This window comes from Ranitomeya imitator, chromosome 4 (assembly GCF_032444005.1).
Source record: "Ranitomeya imitator isolate aRanImi1 chromosome 4, aRanImi1.pri, whole genome shotgun sequence".
Classification (NCBI taxonomy): Eukaryota; Metazoa; Chordata; class Amphibia; order Anura; family Dendrobatidae; genus Ranitomeya; species Ranitomeya imitator.
The window spans coordinates 423074730-423087964 of NC_091285.1; the positions used below are offsets into that span (position 1 = coordinate 423074730).

Below are 13235 nucleotides of genomic sequence, written 5' to 3' on the forward strand. Positions count from 1 at the left end.
TTCTTATTTTTAGGGACTCTATAGCGACAGGGTCTGTTCCGCAGGACTGGCGCATAGCAAATGTGGTGCCAATATTCAAAAAGGGCTCTAAAAGTGAACCTGGAAATTATAGGCCAGTAAGTCTAACCTCTATTGTTGGTAAAATATTTGAAGGGTTTCTGAGGGATGTTATTCTGGATTATCTCAATGAGAATAACTGTTTAACTCCATATCAGCATGGGTTTATGAGAAATCGCTCCTGTCAAACCAATCTAATCAGTTTTTATGAAGAGGTAAGCTATAGACTGGACCACGGTGAGTCATTGGACGTGGTATATCTCGATTTTTATCTCTAAACAGCAAAAGTACAAAAAGAGGATTCAGAGATCCTCCAAAAATTAGAAAAAACAGCAAAACATGGCAGAGGTTCTTACCTGCCTAGGCCTTCAAACAAATGCACTAACAGGATGCAGTGGACCCATGTGGTAAAATAGAAACACAGGTGCAGCATAACCGATGACGCAGCCACTCACCAGCTACCAAACTAATGGAGGGGGCGGCTGCTTGGCACATAGCTGCACATAAAAACTTGCATGTGGCGCTGTTCACACAATGGAGATGCACAGCATCCAGGCAGGCCTAGTAGTGACACCCTTCTATTAGATCAGGCGGGCCTGCCCAGCGCTATCCAAATGCACCCCATGTGCACAGACACCACAGTTTACAAGTAGAAAATGGGCCCAACTGCACCCCGAAAAAAAAAAAAGTGCAAAAAACACATAAAAAAATATTATGTGAGGTATTGGTTTATATTCTGGCCAAAATACGCAAGCTCATAACCCACGTCAAGGGTCCTCACGCTTGCGTATTTTGGCCAGAATATAAACCAATACCTCACATAATATTTTTTTATGTGTTTTTTGCACTTTTTTTTTTTTTCGGGGTGCAGTTGGGCCCATTTTCTACTTGTAAACTGTGGTGTCTGTGCACATGGGGTGCATTTGGATAGCGCTGGGCAGGCCCGCCTGATCTAATAGAAGGGTGTCACTACTAGGCCTGCCTGGATGCTGTGCATCTCCATTGTGTGAACAGCGCCACATGCAAGTTTTTATGTGCAGCTATGTGCCAAGCAGCCGCCCCCTCCATTAGTTTGGTAGCTGGTGAGTGGCTGCGTCATCGGTTATGCTGCACCTGTGTTTCTATTTTACCACATGGGTCCACTGCATCCTGTTAGTGCATTTGTTTGAAGGCCTAGGCAGGTAAGAACCTCTGCCATGTTTTGCTGTTTTTTCTAATTTTTGGAGGATCTCTGAATCCTCTTTTTGTACTTTTGCTGTTTAGAGATAGGACTCATAAGCGTGAGGACCCTTGACGTGGGTTATGAGCTTGCGTATTTTGGCCAGAATATAAACCAATACCTCACATAATATTTTTTTATGTGTTTTTTGCACTTTTTTTTTTTTTTTTCGGGGTGCAGTTGGGCCCATTTTCTACTTGTAAACTGTGGTGTCTGTGCACATGGGGTGCATTTGGATAGCGCTGGGCAGGCCCGCCTGATCTAATAGAAGGGTGTCACTACTAGGCCTGCCTGGATGCTGTGCATCTCCATTGTGTGAACAGCGCCACATGCAAGTTTTTATGTGCAGCTATGTGCCAAGCAGCCGCCCCCTCCATTAGTTTGGTAGCTGGTGAGTGGCTGCGTCATCGGTTATGCTGCACCTGTGTTTCTATTTTACCACATGGGTCCACTGCATCCTGTTAGTGCATTTGTTTGAAGGCCTAGGCAGGTAAGAACCTCTGCCATATCTCGATTTTTCCAAAGCGTTTGATACCGTGCCGCACAAGAGGTTGGTACACAAAATGAGAATGCTTGGTCTGGGGGAAAATGTGTGTAAATGGGTTAGTAACTGGCTTAGTGATAGAAAGCAGAGGGTGGTTATAAATGGTATAGTCTCTAACTGGGTCGCTGTGACCAGTGGGGTACCGCAGGGGTCAGTATTGGGACCTGTTCTCTTCAACATATTCATTAATGATCTGGTAGAAGGTTTACACAGTAAAATATCGATATTTGCAGATGATACAAAACTATGTAAAGCAGTTAATACAAGAGAAGATAGTATTCTGCTACAGATGGATCTGGATAAGTTGGAAACTTGGGCTGAAAGGTGGCAGATGAGGTTTAACAATGATAAATGTAAGGTTATACACATGGGAAGAGGGAATCAATATCACCATTACACACTGAATGGGAAACCACTGGGTAAATCTGACAGGGAGAAGGACTTGGGGATCCTAGTTAATGATAAACTTACCTGGAGCAGCCAGTGCCAGGCAGCAGCTGCCAAGGCAAACAGGATCATGGGGTGCATTAAAAGAGGTCTGGATACACATGATGAGAGCATTATACTGCCTCTGTACAAATCCCTAGTTAGACCGCACATGGAGTACTGTGTCCAGTTTTGGGCACCGGTGCTCAGGAAGGATATAATGGAACTAGAGAGAGTACAAAGGAGGGCAACAAAATTAATAAAGGGGATGGGAGAACTACAATACCCAGATAGATTAGCGAAATTAGGATTATTTAGTCTAGAAAAAAGACGACTGAGGGGCGATCTAATAACCATGTATAAGTATATAAGGGGACAATACAAATATCTCGCTGAGGATCTGTTTATACCAAGGAAGGTGACGGGCACAAGGGGGCATTCTTTGCGTCTGGAGGAGAGAAGGTTTTTCCACCAACATAGAAGCGGATTCTTTACTGTTAGGGCAGTGAGAATCTGGAATTGCTTGCCTGAGGAGGTGGTGATGGCGAACTCAGTCGAGGGGTTCAAGAGAGGCCTGGATGTCTTCCTGGAGCAGAACAATATTGTATCATACAATTATTAGGTTCTGTAGAAGGACGTAGATCTGGGTATTTATTATGATGGAATATAGGCTGAACTGGATGGACAAATGTCTTTTTTCGGCCTTACTATGTTACTATGTAAAATGACCTTTGCAAAGTATATAGAGTTTCTGACAACTTTCTTCCATGGTCTAAAAAGCAGAAGCGTGCCTTCAGGAACAAAATCATCTAAATGCATGACAATGCACCATCTCATGATGCAAAGAATACCTCTGAGTCATTGGTTGCTATGGGCATAAAAGGAGATAAACTCATGGTGTGGCCACCATCTTCCCCTGACCTCAATGCTAGAGGGAACCTTTGGAGTATCATCAAGCAAAAGATCTATGAGGGTGGGAGGCAGTTCACATCAAAACAGCAGCTCTGGGAGGCTATTCTGACTTCATGCAAAGAAATATAAGCAGAAACTCTCCGAAAACTCACAAGTTCAATGGATTAAAGAATTGTGAAGGTGATATCAAAGAAGGGTTCCTATGTTAACATGTAACTTGGCCGGTTAGGAAGTTTTGGAGTTAAATAGCTTTTTTGTTCAGTGAATGTGACCTCCTAATGCTGCAAATTCCACAAATGATCATTTTCAGTTCTTTAAAACATCAAATGTTTATAAATTCTACGGTGCCTAATAATTTGGAACAGTGTATTTTGAGTTTTTAATCATTTTGGAGATGATGCTGTTATCATTGGGAGGTTTCTTCAATAAAATTCAATGTATACTCTAACGGGTGATAACTTTTATTAGACTGACTCATTTGCACCGACCATTTATGAAAATGAGAAAAATGTCATTTGTATAATAATTTGGAACATAGTGTACATAATAAAAACAGGTACAATAATCTTGAACAATACAAGTCATAACTGGTACAGGAGGAGAGAGGACCCTGCCCACGAGGGCTCACAATCTACAAGGGATGGGTGAGGATACAGTAGGTAAGGATAGAGCTGGTCGTGCAGTGGTTTGGTCGATCGGTGATTACTGCAGGTTGTAGGCTTGCCGGAAGAGGTAGGCCTTCAGGTTCTTTTGAAGGTTTCGATGGTAGGTGAGAGTCTGATATGTTGTGGTAGAGTTCCAGAGTAGGGGTTATGCGCGAGAGAAATCTTGTATGTGATTGTGGGAAGAGGAGATAAGAGGGGAGTAGAGAAGGAGATCTTGCGAGGATCCGAGGTTGCGTGCAGGAAAGTCCCGGGAGACGAGGTCACAGATGTATGGAGGAGACAGGTTGTGGATGGCTTTGTACGTCATGGTTAGGCTTTTGCACTGGAGTCTCTGGGTAATGGGGAGCCAGTGGAGGGATTGACAGAGGGGAGAGGCCGGGGAATAGCGAGGGGACAGGTGGATTAGTCGGGCAGCTGAGTTTAGAATAGATTGGAGGAGTGCGAGAGTGTTAGAGGGGAGGCCACAGAGCAGAAGGTTACAGTAGTCGAGGCGGGAGATGAGGGCATGGACTAGGGTTTTTGCAGATTCTTGGTTTAGGAATGTACGGATCCGTGAAATATTTTTGAGTTGAAGGCAGCAGGAAGTGGGAAGGGCTTGGATATGCGGTTTGAAGGAGAGATCAGTGTCAAGGATTACCCCGAGACAGCGAGCTTGTGGGATTGGGGAGAGTGGGCAGCCGTTTACTGTAATGGATAGGTTCGTTGGGGGGGTCAAGTGAGATGGGAGAAAGACAATGAATTCTGTTTTGTCCGTGTTAAGTTTTAGAAATCTAGCGGAGGATGAAATAGCGGATAGACATTGAGGGATTCTGGTTAGTAGGGTTGTGATATCTTGTCCAGAGATGTAGATCTGTGTGTCATCAGCATAGAGATGATACTGAAAACCGTGAGATTCTATGAGCTGTCCCAGGCCAAAAGTGTAAGTGGAGAAGAGCAGGGGCCCTAGAACTGAACCTTGCAGGACTCCGACAGATAGGGGTCGAGGTGAGGAGGTGGTGTGTGAGTGGGAGACGCTGAAAGTCCGGTCTGTTAGGTATGATGAGACCCAGGATAGGGCAAAGTCTGTGATGCCAAGGGATGAGAGGGTCTGTAGTAATAGGGAATGGTCCACTGTGTCAAAGGCAGAGGACAGGTCCAGGAGGAGGAGGATAGAATAGTGTCGCTTGCTCTTGGCGGTTAATAGGTCATGGGTGACCCTAGTTAGGGCAGTGTCAGTGGAATGGTATGACCGGAAGCCTGATTGTAAGCGGTTAAAAAGGGAGCAAGAAGATAGATGGGAGGACAGTTCAAGATGGACATGTTGTTCCAGTAGTTTTGAGGAATAGGGGATAAGTGATATAGGGCGATAGCTAGATACAGAGGATGGGTCAAGAGAGGGCTTTTTGAGGATAGGTGTGATTGAGGCATGTTTAAAGCTTGAGGGGATAACACCAGGTGTTAGTGATAGGTTGAAGAGATGGGTTAGAGTTGGGATGAAGACTGTGGCGAGGTTTGGGATGAAGTGGGAAGGGATCGGGTAAAGTTGTGCACTTTACCCGATCCCTTGAGAGTAGCGATCTTGAGAGTAGAGTGGAGAGTCGATCTTCTGTAATAGTGGAGAAGTTGGTTTTGGAGGTGGAGGGCTGGGTAGTTGGGAGGAAGGGCTCTGGGGGTTGCCCACAAAAACTGTCTCTGATGTTCTCAATCTTCTGCTTGAAAAATGAGGCAAAGTCTTGAGCTGAGATCAGTGGGGAGGGTGGAGGTGCTGGGGGACGGAGGAGAGAATTGAAGGTGTTGAAAAACTGTTTAGGGTTGTGAGACAGGGAGGATATGAGATGAGAAGTAGGTTTTTTCTAGCTGTGGCGAGTATGGTCTTGAAAGTAGTGAGGGACTGTTTGAATGCGATAAAGTGCTCGTTGGAGTGGGATCTTTTCCATCTCCGCTCTGCAGCCCTGGAAGCACGCCTCAGTTCTTTGTTCAGGCTGGTGTGCCAGGGATGTCTGTTGATTTTGCGAGCTTTGGTATGTGTGAGAGGGCCAAGAGATTCCAAAGCTGCAGCTATTATGGTGTTATATAGAGCAGCAGCGTCATCTGCATTGTGTAGGGAACTTATGTCTGTGAGAGGGAGGAGGGATTCAGAGAGTGAATGTAGATCAAGGTGTTTAACATCAGTATTTGTAAGCCAAAACCAGGAGTGGATGATAAATACAGAAGTGGTGACGTGTTTCTGTTATTCTTTTCCTCTCTTTGTTCCTCACCTGGTTTTGGCTTCCAATACTGATGTAAAATACTGACCAAATACTAATAGTGTGACTGCAGCATTACCCCAATTGCAATTCCACCAGAACAATTGGGAAGAGCTGGGGCAAAGTTACAGAATTCTGGGACGACTGCAGGCTTGTATTTTTGCGCTGGGAAAGTCCCAATAGCCTGGGACCTTCCCAGCCTGATAATATAAGCCCTCAGCTGTCTGCTTTCCCTTGGCTGGTTATCAAAAAAGAGGGGGACCAAACGTCATGATTTCTTAAATTATTTATTTAACCCTTCACCTTAGGCCATTTTCCAGTTTTGTTTTTTGCTTTCCCAGAGCCATAACTATTTTTAATTTTTCTGTCAATATGCCATGTGAGGGCTTTTTTTTGTGGGACACCATTAGTTTTACCATATAGTCATATAGTGTACTGGAAAACAGGAAAAAAAATCCAAGTGCTCACCAAATGCTTATACTGACCTGCCATTATGATTCTCCAGATCATTACAAGCCACATGTGGCTCGCGTGCTCCTGACATGTGGCTCGCCGACAGTCACAGAAAAGAAGTCCCCAGGGAGCCGCCCCACTGCCTTTAATACTCGCCCAGGGCCAGCAACCGGGCGAGTGCCGAGGCCCTGAGCAGGCAAGGGACCCACTTGCAGTCGGGGACACTGGCATGCTATGGTGCCGGCCCCCGCGAGTGGACCCCCCCGCCTGCTCCGAGCCCCAGCATTTGTGATACTTGCCTCTCCCGGTGCCAGCGTCTTCCATCCTCTGTGATGTTCAGGTCAGAGGGCGCGATGACATCATCAGCTTGCACCCTCTGCCTGAGCAGTCACAGCACAGAGAGCAGAGACAAGCAACGAGAGATATTTCATTTTTTTTTAATATTTGGAGCAATATATGGGGACCATCAGAAGGAGCATTATATGGGGCTAATTCTATATGGAGCATCTTATGGGGCCAAACCAATCTAATCAGTTTTTATGAAGAGGTAAGCTATAGGCTGGACCACGGTGAGTCATTGGACGTGGTATATCTCGATTTTTCCTAAGCGTTTGATACCGTGCCGCACAAGATGTTGGTACACAAAATGAGAATGCTTGGTCTGGGGGAAAATGTGTGTAAATGGGTTAGTAACTGGCTTAGTGATAGAAAGCAGAGGGTGGTTATAAATGGTATAGTCTAACTGGGTCGCTGTGACCAGTGGGGTACCGCAGGGGGTCGGTATTGGGACCTGTTCTCTTCAACATATTCATTAATGATCTGGTAGAAGGTTTACACAGTAAAATATCGATATTTGCAGATGCTACAAAACTATGTAAAGCAGTTAATACAAGAGAAGATAGTATTCTGCTACAGATGGATCTGGATAAGTTGGAAACTTGGGCTAAAAGGTGGCAGATGAGGTTTAACAATGATAAATGTAAGGTTATACACATGGGAAGAAGGAATCAATATCACCATTACACACTGAACGGGAAACCACTGGGTAAATCTGACAGGGAGAAGGACTTGGGAATCCTAGTTAATGATAAACTTACCTGGAGCAGCCAGTGCCAGGCAGCAGCTGCCAAGGCAAACAGGATCATGGGGTGCATTAAAAGAGGTCTGGATACACATGATGAGAGCATTATACTGCTTCTGTACAAATCCCTAGTTAGACCGCACATGGAGTACTGTGTCCAGTTTTGGGCACCGGTGCTCAGGAAGGATATAATGGAACTAGAGAGAGTACAAAGGAGGGCAACAAAATTAATAAAGGGGATGGGAGAACTACAATACCCAGATAGATTAGCGAAATTAGGATTAGTCTAGAAAAAAGACGACTGAGGGGCGATCTAATAACCATGTATAAGTATATAAGGGGACAATACAAATATCTCGCTGAGGATCTGTTTATACCAAGGAAGGTGACGGGCACAAGGGGGCATTCTTTGCGTCTGGAGGAGAGAAGGTTTTTCCACCAACATAGAAGAGGATTCTTTACTGTTAGGGCAGTGAGAATCTGGAATTGCTTGCCTGAGGAGGTGGTGATGGCGAACTCAGTCGAGGGGTTCAAGAGAGGCCTGGATGTCTTCCTGGAGCAGAACAATATTGTATCATACAATTATTAGGTTCTGTAGAAGGACGTAGATCTGGGGATTTATTATGATGGAATGTAGGCTGAACTGGATGGACAAATGTCTTTTTTCGGCCTCACTAACTATGTTATGTTACTAATTCTATATGGAGCTTCTTAATGGGGCCAATTAAATATGCAGCCCCTCTGTCCTCTCCTCGCACGGCTCCACGGTGCGGCCCCTCTGTCCTCTCCTCGCACGGCTCCACGGTGCGGCCCCTCTGTCCTCTCCTCGCACGGCTCCACGGTGCGGCCCCTCTGTCCTCTCCTCGCACGGCTCCACGGTGCGGCCCCTCTGTCCTCTCCTCGCACGGCTCCACGGTGCGGCCCCTCTGTCCTCTCCTCGCACGGCTCCACGGTGCGGCCCCTCTGTCCTCTCCTCGCACGGCTCCACGGTGCGGCCCCTCTGTCCTCTCCTCGCACGGCTCCACGGTGCGGCCCCTCTGTCCTCTCCTCGCACGGCTCCACGGTGCGGCCCCTCTGTCCTCTCCTCGCACGGCTCCACGGTGCGGCCCCTCTGTCCTCTCCTCGCACGGCTCCACGGTGCGGCCCCTCTGTCCTCTCCTCGCACGGCTCCACGGTGCGGCCCCTCTGTCCTCTCCTCGCACGGCTCCACGGTGCGGCCCCTCTGTCCTCTCCTCGCACGGCTCCACGGTGCGGCCCCTCTGTCCTCTCCTCGCACGGCTCCACGGTGCGGCCCCTCTGTCCTCTCCTCGCACGGCTCCACGGTGCGGCCCCTCTGTCCTCTCCTCGCACGGCTCCACGGTACGGCCCCTCTGTCCTCTCCTCGCACGGCTCCACGGTACGGCCCCTCTGTCCTCTCCTCGCACGGCTCCACGGTACGGCCCCTCTGTCCTCTCCTCGCACGGCTCCATGGTGCGGCCCCAGCCCCTCATTTCCCATTCCCTCCTCTCCAGCAGCCTCATGACAACGTAACTTCCTGCTATCGGGTCTTCACGTCACGGGCCTGAAGAATGCCCCGCCCTTTCCGGTGACATCATTGCCTAAAAAAAAAAAAAAACAACAACTCCGTTGTAGTCTCTACCCCCTCTGCTCTGTGCCAGAGATACCAGTGCGCCTCTCCCGGGTGCAGCCGGTGCCTACAGACAGCTCCTCAGATCACAGCCCCCTCCGTGGTCCCCTCCGCTCTCCCCCGTGATGTGGCGCCTCCCCCGTGTCCGCCATCTTGCGGCCGGTGACTGAGAGAATCTCGGCCAGTGTGAGTAGTACCGAGCTCGTACTGAGTGACCCGGGGATCTTCCCTTGTACTTCTTTCACCACAGCCTGGGAAGCACACCCGGCTGCATTACACGTACTCGGACATTCCCTTTGCCTGCGGAGAAGCATTGTGGCACACGGAACCTGCAGCCCGTGGTATAAAGTTCCGGCGAGGCCGAGCAGCTGCCGCTTCCCCGTATGTGTCTTCCTTCCAGTGTACGGTATTTATGTCAGCGCCGCCATAATGGGGTCGTCAGCGGAGGGCTCCTCCAATGCATAAAGCGTGAAATAGTGACTGTTGTGCCCCTCATAGTGGGCAGTATGCTAGTGCCAGGGGCGCTGCACATAACTATGAGGTGATGTCCTGTGTGACACCTGTCTGTGCCCACCACTCTCGATTAGCGCGCGTGCTGGCTCGCCGCTCTCGATTAGCGCGCGTGCTGGCTCGCCGCTCTCGATTAGCGCGCGTGCTGGCTCGCCGCTCTCGATTAGCGCGCGTGCTGGCTCGCCGCTATCGATTAGCGCGCGACCAATCAGCGACAGGCACAGTCCGGACGCTAATTGGCCCCTCCCTACTCCCCTCCAGTCAGTTCCTCTCCATACTCCCCTCCAGTCAGTGCCCACATAGCGTTTTAGCAGTCCGTTAACGCTGCCATTAACCCTGTAAGCGTGACCAACTTTTTACTATTGATGCTGCCTATGCAGCATCGATAATAAGAACATAATGTTAAAAATAATAGTAAAAAAAATCATATTCTCACCTTCCGGCGTCCGTGTCAGCCTTTCCCGCTCCTTGTGACGCTCTGGTCCCAAGAATGCATTGCGGCAATGACCCCAGATGACGTAGCGGTCTCGCGCGACCGCTACATGATCACGGGTTATTGCCGCAAGGCATTACTGGGAACGGAGCGTCGCTAAAGCCCTGGGCTGGATCCGGAGGCTGCCGGAAGGTGAGTATATAACTATTTTTTATTTTAATTATTTTTTTAACAGGGATATGGTGCCCACATTGCTATATACTACGTGGGCTGTGCTATATACTACGTGGGCTGTCTATATACTACGTGGCTGTGCTATATACTACGTGGGCTGTGTTGTACACTGCGCGGGCTGTGTTGTACACTGCGCGGGCTGTGTTGTACACTGCGCGGGCTGTGTTGTACACTGCGCGGGCTGTGTTGTACACTGCGCGGGCTGTGTTGTACACTGCGCGGGCTGTGTTGTACACTGCGCGGGCTGTGTTGTACACTGCGCGGGCTGTGTTGTACACTGCGCGGGCTGTGTTGTACACTGCGCGGGCTGTGTTGTACACTGCGCGGGCTGTGTTGTACACTGCGCGGGCTGTGTTGTACACTGCGCGGGCTGTGTTGTACACTGCGCGGGCTGTGTTGTACACTGCGCGGGCTGTGTTGTACACTGCGCGGGCTGTGTTGTATACACAACAAAGTGTAGGCAGGCACCACCGCCAGGGATCACCTAAAGCATGCTACAGAAACATAGTACAACGAACAAGAGAAAAGGGTAGCATGCAAAAAAAGAAGGGATCACCATGAAAATTATCACAAAATATAACAATTTTATTAAACCACACACAAACACTACAAAAAAGTTAAAACAATGAGTACAAGACCCAAAATAAGGTCAAACCACAGTGCCCCCCTATATATATGTGTAAGCTACCTGGTGAGTCCATATACAACGGGTCTGCTGAAGAAACAACAATACCCCAGTATCAAGGACCCCTATAGAGGATAGCTGGACAAGATAAAACGTCCTATACTACCTGATAGAGTGAATCAGGCTTCCAAGGCAGCATTCCTGGAAATAATGACAGGATAAACAGAAGACAACAATAATAGGGGGTACCACCGGGCACAAACGCCCAACGCGTGTCGCCAGTAAGCTGTGTTGTATACTGCGCGGGCTGTGTTGTATACTGCGCGGGCTGTGTTGTATACTGCGCGGGCTGTGTTGTATACTGCGCGGGCTGTGTTGTATACTGCGCGGGCTGTGTTGTATACTGCGCGGGCTGTGTTGTATACTGCGCGGGCTGTGTTGTATACTGCGCGGGCTGTGTTGTATACTGCGCGGGCTGTGTTGTATACTGCGCGGGCTGTGCTGTATACTGCGCGGGCTGTGCTGTATACTGCGCGGGCTGTGCTGTATACTGCGCGGGCTGTGCTGTATACTGCGCGGGCTGTGTTATATGCTACGTGGGCTGTGAGACTCTTTCGCCCGGGGCCCTCAAAAACCTGGAGCTGGCCCTGGCTCCACTGATTGGTCGCGGCCGGCCGTGAACAATCAGCGACAGACGCAGTCCGGCCTCGAATTGGCACGGGATTTGAACCACGCTTCGCTAATTGGTCGCGCTCGGCCGGCCGAATCCTGTGTATTCATTGCATTATTCTGAAATCTTCATAAATAAACTACATACATATTCTAGAATACCTGATGCGTTAGAATCGGGCCACCATCTACTAATTAATAACCAGCAAAGCCTATGCAGACAGCTGCTGGCTGATATTAATAGTCTAGGAAGGGGCCATAAATACTCCCCCCAGGCTAAAACATCAGCTCTCAGTAGCCCCAGAAAAGGCACATCTCTAAGATGCGCCAATTCTGGCACTTAGCCTCGCTCTTCCCACTTGACCTGTAGCGGTGGCCAGTGGGGTGATAGTTGGGGGGGTATATGTCACCGTTAGGTGACACGTAGCCCTGAGGTTAGTAATGGAGAGGCGTCAATAAGACGCGCCCATTACTAACCCCATAGTCAGTTTGTAAAAAAAACACAGACACCCAGAAAAAAGTTCACGGCCAATGAACTCGCTTCACTTTTCTGACGTCAGCGCGGCGCTCGCACCGACATCATATAGGTGAAATGAGTTCATTGGCCGTAAACTTCTATTGCTTGTCTGACGGCACTGCGAGCAGGAAAACTTTCTCATGCTCGCGGTTCCCTCAGACAGCGAGTAGCAGTTCACACACACACTGTGCTCAGTGTGTCAGCTGGATGACAGGCTGCATGATCGCATCATGCAGCGTGCCATCTAGATGTAGCACAGCTGGACCTGTTGTGGGAAAATGGATTAAAAGCATCTCTGCGGAAAGTTGAGGAATATTGTTTGTTTGTTTTTTAATCTCTTATGCAGATGCCGAGGACATCGGGGGAATAGGCGAGGTCGTAAGTATGGTTTAATTAAGAATATTAAAGGAGTCTGTGTCTTTCTTTGAATTAAAGGACTTTTTCCTGGGTGTCTGTGTTTTCTTACAATGTGACTATGGTGTTAATGGGGGCGTCTTATTGACGCTTCTCCATTACTAACTTCGGGGCTTAATGTCCTCTGACGGTGACATCAACTCCTCAACTATCACCCCACTTGCCACTGCTACAGGGCAAGTGGGAAAAGAGAGGCTAAGTGCCAGAATTGGCACATGTTAGAGATGTGCCTTTTCAGGGGCGGCTGAGAGCTGATGTTTGTAGCCTTGGGGGGTGGGGGCAGTATCCATGGTCCCTTCCTAGGCTATTAATATCAGCCCACAGCTGTCTGCATAGCTTTTGCTGGTTATTAATTATAGGAGGACCCCCATATCAATTTTTTTGGGGGTTCCCCATTTTAATAGCCAGTAAAGGCTTAGTATACAGCTGTGAGCTGATATTAACAGTCAGGGAAGCTCCATGGGTATCACCCCCTTCCCAGGCTATACATTGCCCCCAGCCGTTGGCTTTCCCTCTGCTGGTTACGAAAATTGCGCTGGAACCCCCGCCATTTTTTTCCGAAAAATATTTTATTAATTAAATACATGTACAGTAAGCTGCACACACTATACTAACTGTATTTGT

At 48.5% G+C, this 13235-nt stretch overlaps 1 protein-coding gene across 2 annotated transcripts in view; it reads left to right on the plus strand.

The window, feature by feature from the left end:
- Window positions 1-9157: 9157 nt before the first annotated feature.
- The window catches only part of PPP6R2 (protein phosphatase 6 regulatory subunit 2), a 165320-nt gene continuing 161242 nt past the window's right edge, over window positions 9158-13235 (plus strand). Inside the window, exon 1 of one of the 2 annotated variants that reach the window (XM_069765465.1) lies at window positions 9158-9395. The gene's annotated coding sequence lies outside the window, so the exon portion shown is untranslated. Of the gene's footprint in view, window positions 9591-13235 lie in introns of both variants that reach the window. The other variant, XM_069765464.1, reaches the window with a different exon arrangement.